Genomic DNA, 10,442 nt, shown 5'->3' with positions numbered 1-10,442 from the left:
ACCTATCCAAAGCAACAAGCACCCCCCACAAGACTCCTTCCACAAAAACACCGAACTCACATTCCTATCATAGAGAACCGCCAAGGCTGAGCCAATACGCCTTCAAATCCAATGATAAGAGGCTTGCCTGCTCACCTCTTCCAAGCGGAAATGAGTCAGAAGCATTACCAGGAATTAATCCCCTAATTAATGACAAGTCGGATGAAAAAACAAACAATTTAACACCCCCTAATGTATGGCTCTTTATACTAAATGCTAATGCAGTTTAGTCGATGAGCCTACAACAGCCACAAAAATCAAAAATCATAATAGAATTGACAAACATCTACATACCCAATCACATGCCTATTCAAGCAATAAAGAATCTTGCTTTACTCCAAGCAAAACTAAAGGTTGAAACACAGTCATATGGAAACTAAAGCTACAGAGCAGCACATCTCAATACTTCAGTGGAATGTAAGGTCACTTTCAGAAAAATGAACTAAAATCTTTTATGAATAATAGTTCCATTGATATTGCTTGCTTTCAGGAAACCCATTTGACCAAAAACCAACAAATAAAGTCTCCAGGATATACTATCCTGAGAAAAGATAGGTCAGAGAGAAAAGGAGGTGGTGTAGCTTTAACAATAAATAATATCAAATTTTGTGTTGAAATTAACTTTCCAGAATATTTAAATAATGTTGGTATGATTCGAATGAATGTTTGGCTGAATAATAACAAAACTTACATTATAAGCTTTTATAATCCTAATGGCCAAACTACAGGTGCCATGGATTTGTTCAGTTATATAAGTAATTTTAATATGCTAAAAAACACAATTATTTGTGGAGATTTTAATGTCCTCTGCCTTCTGTGGGGGGGGGGATAAAAGAGCAAATAAAGCTGGTAAGTTTATTGAAAGTTTTATATAAAACAATGCTAAATTAGCAGTTGCTACCCCTCCAAATCTGAATACATATTTTAGCCCCAAAACTGGCAAATTTTCAACAACTGACCTACAAACTGTGTCAATAAATATTTTGAATAAAATTTATATAAGGAAAATTGATAACCTTTGCACAGACCACTTTGCTTTATTTTCTTCAATAAATGAACCAGTAAAAATTCTGCCCCCTCCCCCAAATATTAGGGCTAAGGCTGCTAGTAGCGGCAATAACATACACCCTACATGGATAAAGAATATCACCCCTTTTTATAAACAGGAACTTCTAAATTGCTATAATCATGCATGGGCTACATCCAAATTCCCCAATGTTTGGAAATGTTCATCCCTCCTTCCAATATTAAAGTAACTGGTAACACCTTCGAGACCGCATATCCAAAGTTGCAAAAGTCACTTTTCCAATTTGAAAAATTTTCACACAAATCTGATTTACCCTTTGCACCCAGCAAGTTGAAAATCATCCAATTCCACTATAGGCGAATAATTCTTAATGCAAGACTACTATAAATGGAATAATTATTCCAGTGGACAATCAAATTAATTACCTAAGTCGCATACTTGACAAAACACTTAATTTCCACGTTAAATCACAAACACAATAAAAAAATGCTATAGAAAAATAAGAATAATAAAAAGACTACTATCCACACCCTGGGATTGTAATGAGAAAACTTTACTCTAATTTTTAAAGTCTAAAAAACAGAATTTTGATTCTAATAGATAAATTAAAAAAATCAGATTTTTATGCTGATTTTAAATATACAAGTTTCACCAAATTTAGTCTTACCCATCAAAAGATAAGAGCATAAAAATTTGCCTCATTTTGGGAAAGACCCCCTAAAAGTCATAGAATCGCATTCAGCGTATCAGAGAACCCCATTGTAGAAATTTCAACCTCCTATCTACAAAATTGTGGAACTTCTTATTTTTTGCCAGAAGACCAATCACGGGTGCGTGTTTATTTTTATTTTTTTCAGGGGTGATTGTATCAACCCAGTGGTTCTAGAATGTCGCAAGAGGGCTCATTATAATGGAAATAAAAAATTCTAGTGCCCTTTTTAAGTGACCAAAAAATTGGAGGGCCCCTAGGCTCCCTCCCATGCTCATTTTTCCCCGAAGTCAATGAATCAAAATTTTGAGTATAGTCAAAAACATAATAAGATGTCTTTGGGTATGACTTACTCCCCCATAGTTCCCGAGGGAGGGGCTGCAAGTTCCAAACTTTGACCAGTGTTTATATACAGTAATGGTTATTGGGTAAAGCGTAAAGTGTAAAGACGTTTTCAGGGGGATTTTTTTGGTTGGGGGGATTGAGAGGAGGAAGCTACATGGAAGGATCTTTACTTGGAGGAATTTGTCATGGGGGAAGAGAAATTCCATGCAGGGGGCTCAGGATTTTCTGGCATTATTTAAACAAAAACAACTAAAAAATAAATATGAAAAATTTTTCAACAGAAAGTAAGAACCAGCATTAAAACTTAAAACAAACAGCAATTATTACGCATATGAGGGGTTCATCTCCTCCTAAATACCTCGCTCTTTACGCTAAAGTACTTTTAGTGATTTCAACTATTTATTATAGGGCCTTGGTGATTCTGGGGTCATTCTTAAAGAATTGGGACAAAATTTAAGCTTTAGTGTAAAGAGGGAGGTATTGACGAGGGGGCAAACCCCTTCATATATGTAATAAAAATAAACAAATATAGAAGTTTGTTACGCAAGTTAATTTGTAATTTCCGTATATGTATTACTAATAAACCATTCGTAAAAAAACAAAAGTTCTGGTTGCCTTTTCAAGTTACCAAAAATTGGAGGGCAACTAGGCCTCCTCCCCCACCCCTGTTTTTATCAAAATCGACCAAAAAAAAATATGTAAAAGCCATTTAGCCAAAAAAAATTAAAATGCAAATTTCGTTTTAATCATTTATGTACGGTGAGCCAAAACAAAAACATGCATTAATTCAAAAACGTTCAGAAATTAAATAAAAAAACCTCTTTCATATACCGAGTAATTTCTGCTCGTTTTAAGTATTAATGTCGCTCCTTACTTGCAGTTATTTTTTTTTCATTTAATCACATATAAGATCCTATATCGATCATGGGCTCATTGTTTATGGTGCTTGTGCATAGGCCTTGATGCAAAAAATTGAAACAATACTAAATGATATAATCTATCTCATATTTGGTCTTAGGAAACTAACAAGTACTAAGTGTCTGATTACTGAGAATGGATTTTCAATAATAAATGAAAGACGAAAATTTCTTTCAATAAATTATCAAATAGTTCGTGGTAACGAACTTTAGTAAGGAGCGACGCGGCTCAATAGTAGCCTAAACTCTAAAAAATCTAAGTTCAATACCAATAATTACATCAAAAGAATTTTATTTTTACGCTGATTCTAAATATATAAGTTTCATCAAGTTTAGTTTTACCCATCAAAAGTTACGAGCCTGAAGTCCTGGCCGAGTGGGTTGGTGCACTGGATTCGGGATCCCTTGTCTGAGAGGACGCGGGTTCGAATCCCAGTGTACCCAATTCTTCAGTTTGAGACGGGGGTCAGTGGCGTGACTCTGTAAGCTTAGCCAGAGTCGACCCAGCTCTAAATGGGTACCTGGAGAAATCTAGGGAAGGTAAACAGGAAGGGTGTGCGAAAACACAGGATGGCTGGCGCCCAACCCCCCCCATTGCACTTCCTGGCTGAAGGGCCAAGAAACGGAGATCAGCACTGCCGGTACGGACTGTAAAGTCTAATGCCGTATCCTTTACCTTTTTTTATATCAACGAAAATCACACCATCAGATTCAGCGTATCAGCGAACCCTACTGTAGAAGCTTCAAGCTCCCATCTACAAAAATGTGGAATTTTGTATTTTTTCCCAGAAGACAGATCGCGGATGCGTGTTTTTTTTTTTCCAGGGCTGATCGTATCGACTCAGTAATCCTAGAATTTCGTGAGAAGGCTCATTCTAACGGAATTTTAAAGTTGTAGTGCCCTTTTTAAGTCACCAAAAAAAAAATGGAGGGCATCTAGGCCTCTCTCATGCTCATTTTTTGCCAAAGTTACTGGATCAAAATTTTGAGATAGCCATTTTGTTCAGGATAGTAGAAAAAGCTAACAATTATGTCTTTAGGGACGACTTAATCCCACACAGTCCCCGGGGGAGGGGCTGCGAGCTACAAAATTTGAACATTGTTTATATAAGGTAATGGTTATCAGGACGTGTACAGATGTTTTCAGGGGGACTTTTTCACGTTAAAGGGGGGGGGGGGTCGCTGGAGCAGGTTACGTGGGAGGATCATTCTATGGAGGAATTTATTATGGTGGAAGAAAATTTCTATGAAGGGGCCGCAAGATTTTCTAGCATTATTTAAAAAAAAAAAACAATGAGGAACTGAATGAAAAAAAGTTTGTTTCCCAAGTGGAAGTAAGGAGTAGCATTAGAAATTAAAACAAACAGAAATTATTACGTATATAAGGGGGTTTGTCTCTTCTACAATACCTCACTCTTTACGCTAAATTTTTTTTTAGTAATTTCAACTATTTATTCAATGGCCTTTGTGATTCAGGGGTCAATTCTTAAAGAATTGGAACCAAATCGAAGCTTTAGTATAAAAAGGGCGAGGTATTGACGAGGGGGAGAACCCCCCCTCATTTACGTAATAAAAATACACAAATATAAAATTTCGTTACGTAAGTTAATTCGTAAGTTACGTATATTTATTACTAATAGAAACGTTCGTAAAAAAAGTTCTAGTTTCCTTTTTAATTAACCAAAAATAGGAGCGCAACTAGGCATCCTCCCCCACTCCTTTTTTCAATAAAAATCGTCCGATCAAAACTATGAGAAAACCATTTAGCCAAAAAATAAATATGCAAATTTCATTTTAATTATTAATGTGAGGTGATCCAAAATCAAAACATGCATTAATTATAAAACATTCAGAAATTAAATAAAAAAAACAAGTTTTTTAACTGCAAGTAAGGAGCGACGTTAAAACTTAAAACGAACAGAAATTATTCCGTATATGAGAGGGGTCGTTCCCTCCTCAACGTCTCGCTCTATATGCTAAATTTTTTATTGCTTTAAAAAGTAGTGTTGTGAGAAACAGTCAAACTTTAGCGTAAAGAGCGAGGCGTTGAGGAGGGGATGACCATATCGATAATGGGCTCATTGTTTATGGTGCTTGTGCATAGATCCTGATGCAAAAAATCGAAACAACACAAAATTATATAATCCATCTCATATTTGGTCTTATGAAACTAACAAGTACTAAGTGTCTGCTTGCTGAGAGTGGATTATCAATAATAAATGAAAGACGAATTTTTTTTCGATAAATTATCTGACAAAAATTGAAGCCAATAGCTCACATATCCTGCATAACTGGTTAAGAAATCCATTCATGTATAGACCCATTGTAAATGAACATGCCAATACCCAGAAGAAATTTCCAATGCCAGCAAAGTCTATTGTACCTACATCCTCCCCATGGAGTTGGTCAATCCCCATAATAAACAATAATTTCTCAGAGTGGATTAAAGAACTTACCCCCAGAACTTACCAGAAAAAATTTGCTGAACTTAATCCAATTACATACAAAAACCATTTCCAAATTTTGGTTGATGGGTCCAAAACAAATAAGAAGGTGGCAAGTGGAATTTTTATCCTGCCCCTTAATACTGTAATGGGTGAGATAATGTATGATAATGTATCTATAACGTCTGCAGAGATAATTGCCACAGTCATGTCATTAGAGCACCTCGTGAATAATCAACCTTTGATTACTAATTTGCAAAATATTATAGTTATTCTGACTCTTTGTCAAGTCTAGAGCTGCTATCTTCAGCTTCTCAGTATAAGAAAGATAGACACTTTTCATTACCTTAGCATTAAAGATAATCTTGCTTCAAGAGGCATATAAACTTAGCTTCAGTATATTCCAAGCCACTCGGGTATAACTAGTAGCCATCAGATGGACTAAATGCAAAAATTGCATTGGATATTGACCAGCTAAGTGGGAGACCAATCCCCACTAGAGACATATACCGCTGGAGATTATCAGGGGTATTGTTAAATAAGACAATTCCAATTTTATCTCCCTTCCCCAATAATCACCTTTCTAAAATATATCATAGAATTCAGCCAAGCTCAAATAGGCTAAACTTTCAGGCGTTTTCATATTAGTTCCCTCTTCTCCTCTTTGCATGTACTGCAGTTTAAAAAACCTAACAATTGACCATTCCCTATTTGAATGTAATATGTTGATGTCTACACAGTACACCATGCAATGTAAACTGTTAAAGTGCTTCGAACATCATAAAATCTCAATATCAGCTGAGAGTCTATCTGACTACACCTGCACACAGAGCTCAGAACTCAATGCTTATCCTCTTATATTTCAACTCCTAGAATCAAAAGACTTACTGGAAGAGATCTGAGCAGATTCAAGATAAATAAGAAGCAAACAATTCAATAGCTCTGTTTATCTCACAGAGTGAATCAAAAGGAAAAGGGCTGAGAAGACTCGACTGAAAAGCCCTTGTTTGCTGAAGCAGAAAAAGAATGATGGCAACTGCTGAAAAGCCAATCAGTTCAAAATTTAATTTTACTGTAATTTCATTTTTTATTTTCAATGTTATGATAAGTATGTAAGAAAATGTTTGTAATAAAGCGCCATTTTCATAAAGTGCCAATGACGCAGTACGTTTTAGACTTATACAGTTGGGGAAGGAGGCCATACTCTTTTCGAATATTTAATTACAGCTTTAATTGTTTTAAGGTTTATTTATTCATTTATGTTAGTGTATGTTGTATTTTTGTTTGCTATGATTATTTATTTAATTTTTGTTTGCTTTGGGTTTCATTTATGCTAAGATTTATTTCATTTATGCAACAACTGATGCTTGTTTTAAGCTTGGTTTGCATATTTAAATTAAGCTGTACTCGTTTTAAGATTTATTTATTCATTTATATTAATACAACAAAAGAATAAAAACAAAAGCAATACAAAACAAGAGCATAGAGCTCATACAGTACTTGTGATGAGGTTGGAAGGGCTAAGATTTCATATGGCATGAGCTCTAGCAAGTTTCTAAGGATCAATAGATTTATTTAAAATAAAAATCAGAGGCTTAATACCGGTCGGGATTCAAAATAAGATCTCTGAGACACGAGGTCCTTCTAAATACCAAATTCATTAAGATCCGATCACTCACTCGTAAGTTAAAAATACCTAATTTTTTCAAATTTTTCCTCTCCCTTCAGCCCCCCAGATGGTTGAATCGGGGAAAACAACTTTATTAAGTCAATTTGTGCAGGTCCCTGAGATGTCTACTAATTTCATCGTCCTAGCACATCCAGGAGCACTGAACTCGCCTAAGCACTGGACCCAACCCCCTAGCTCTCCCAAAGAGAGCGGATCCAGTCCGGTTACATCAATCACGTATCTACGACATTTGCTTATTCTACCCACCTAGTTTCATCCCGATCTCTCCACTCTAAGCGTTTTCCAAGATTTCCGGTTTCCCCCACCAACTCTTCCCAATGTCACCAGATCCGGTAGGGATTTCAAATAAGAGCTCCGAGACATGAGTTTCTTCTAAATATCAAATTTCATTAAGATCCGGTCACCCTTTCTTAAAAATACCTCATTTTTCTAATTTTTCCGAACTAACATTCCCCCAACTCCCCCAAAGAGAGCAGATTCAGTCCGGTCATGTCAATAATGTATCTAGGACTTGTGCTTATTCTTCCCACCAAGTTTCATCCACTCTAAGCGTTTTCCAAGATTTCCTGTTTCCCCCTCCAACTCCTCCAATATAATTGGATATGGTCTGGATTCAAAATAAGAGCTCTGAGACACGAGGTTCTTCTAAATATCAAATTTCATTAAGATCCGATCACCTATTCGTAAGTTAAAATACCTGAATTTTTTTTCAATTTTTCCTCTCCCTCCAGCCCCTCAGACGGTCAAATCGGGAAACGACTGTCATCAAGTCAATTTGTGCAGGTTCCTGACACGCCTACCAATTTTCATCGTCCTAGCATGTCCAGAAGCACCAAACTCGCCAAAGCACTGGAAATCCCCCTCCAACTCCCCCAAAGAGAGCGGATCTGTTTCAATTATGTCAATGACGTATCTAGAACTTGTGCTTATTCTTTCCATCAAGTTTCATCCCGATGTCTCCACTCTAAACGTTTTCCAAGATTTCTGTTTCCCCCCCCCCCCAGCCCACTATGTTCCTGGATCCGATTTGAATTGAAAATGGAGCATCTGAGACATAAGATCTTTCTATGTATCAAGTTTCATTAAGATCCAATGACCCCTTTGTAAGATATAGATACCTCAACTTTCACGTTTTCCAAGATTTCCGATTTTCCCCTCCAACTCCCCGCAATGTCATCAGAACTGTAGGCGATTTAAACTTTAGAGCCCTAATGCACAAGATCCTTCTAAATATCCAATTTCATTAAGATCTTGTCACCTGTTTGTAAGTTACAAATACCTCATTTTTTCTATTTTTTCGGAATTACTTCCCCCCCCCAACTCCCCCCAGAGAGCGGATCCAGACTGGTTATGTCAGTCACTTATCTTGGACTTGTGCTTATTCTCCCCGCCAAGTTTCATCCTGATCTCTCCACTTTAAGCGTTTTCCAAGATTTCCCCCCCAACTCCTCCCAATGACACTGGATCCGGTCGGGATTTAGAATAAGAGATCTGAGTTATGAGGTCCTTCTGAATATGGAATTTCATTAAGATCCGATCACTCCTTCATAAATTAAAAATACCTAATTTTTTCTGATTTTTCAGAATTAACCCCCCCCCCCCAATAGAGCAGATCCGTTCCAATTATGTCAATCACGTATCTAAGACTTCTGTTTATTTTTCCCACCACGTTTCATCCCAATCCCTACACTCTAAGCATTTTCCAAGATTTCCGGTTCCCCCTTTAACTCCTCCCAATGTCACAGGATCCAGTCGGGATTTAAAAGAAGAGATCGTACATATCAATCTAAATATCCAATTTCATTAAGATCCGATCACCCGTTCGTAAGTTAAAAATACTTCATTTTTTCTAATTTTTCTGAATTAACCGTCCCTCCACTCCCCCCAGACGGTCGAATCAGGGAAACGACTATTTCTACTTTAATCTGGTCTGGTCCTTCATACGCCTGCCAAATTTCATTGTTCTAGCTTATCTGGAAGCGCCTAAGCTAGCAAAACCAAGACAGACAGACCAACAGACCAACATAATTTGCAATTCCTATATGTCACTTGGTTAATACCAAGTGCCAGAAATGTATTTTAGCTACTCTAACCAAATTCAGGTACTAAGATTCCAGCCTAATATAGGTTAGATTTTCATTACTTTTAGTGTTAATGACAAAGAATTCTAATTTTCACCCTCTCTTCTTCACTTGATTAGCTACAATCCCTTTTTTCTCAAACAGTTTGTGGTAAGGAACTGTAATAAGGAGCAACTCAGCTCAATAGCAAACGAAACTCTAAAAGACAGAATTTTGATAATAAAAGATACATTAAAAGAATAAAATTTTTATGCTGGTTTTAAATATACTGTTCATCAAATTTAGTCATACTCATCAAAAGTTACAAGCCTGAAAAAATTTGCAATTAAAGAAGCAAATAGACTGATGATTTAAGCACCCTAAATAAAATGTAAGGAAAATGAATGAACTTGATGCTTAGCAAGTTCAGGGTGCTAGAATAGGTTTGAAAATAAATGTTAAGAAGGTTAAGTCACTAAAGCTAGGAATAAGTAAAGATGAAAAGTTGACTTTGGGCAATGAAAAGATTGATTAAATGGGCAGATTCATTTACCTTGGTAGCATTATTAGTGAAGATGTTAAAAGTAGAATAGCCAAGGCTCAGGGTGTTTTTTCACAATAAAAAAAAATTGCAAAAAGAGGATGATAAGTCAGCAAACAAAGATTAGAATATTGGAAGCTACAATGAGGACAGTGGTCAAAGAGTTTGGTTCAATTCTGCTTTCTAGGGTTATAATGAGAGAAAGGTTGAGATGGCTAGGGCATGTTCTGGAGATGAAGGATGACATACTGACAAAGATTATCTTTCTAAGTCAACCATCTAGGCTCAACAGAAAGCAAGTTGTCTGCAGTGGGGTGGGAAGATGCCATAAAGATAATTTTTAAAAGGAAACAAGAGCTTCCTGAGATGGTGTAAACAGGGATGCTTTGAATAGATTGAGATGGAGGAGGAACATGCATGGCTCTGTTGTCCTCAGGGGGTTTGGTGCTGTGATGAGTTGTTAGTAGTACTAGCAGTAATAGCATTGAATATTATAAATATTTTAATAACAAATACTAAATTATTAAAGACATCAGCAGCATCATCTGAGGGCTATTTTCTTCATATTTGGTTTCTGGGGAATAATTTCCATGGAAGGGGGCATTTCTAAGTGATCAAGAAACCAATTCGAGATTAAAGTCTTATTCAAATGAAAGAATGCAAAGGAGAA

Source organism: Artemia franciscana, unplaced genomic scaffold, assembly GCF_032884065.1.
Source record: "Artemia franciscana unplaced genomic scaffold, ASM3288406v1 PGA_scaffold_23, whole genome shotgun sequence".
Taxonomy (NCBI): domain Eukaryota; kingdom Metazoa; phylum Arthropoda; class Branchiopoda; order Anostraca; family Artemiidae; genus Artemia; species Artemia franciscana.
The sequence above is the reverse complement of the archived record's forward strand: the minus strand, read 5'-3'. Positions refer to the sequence as shown.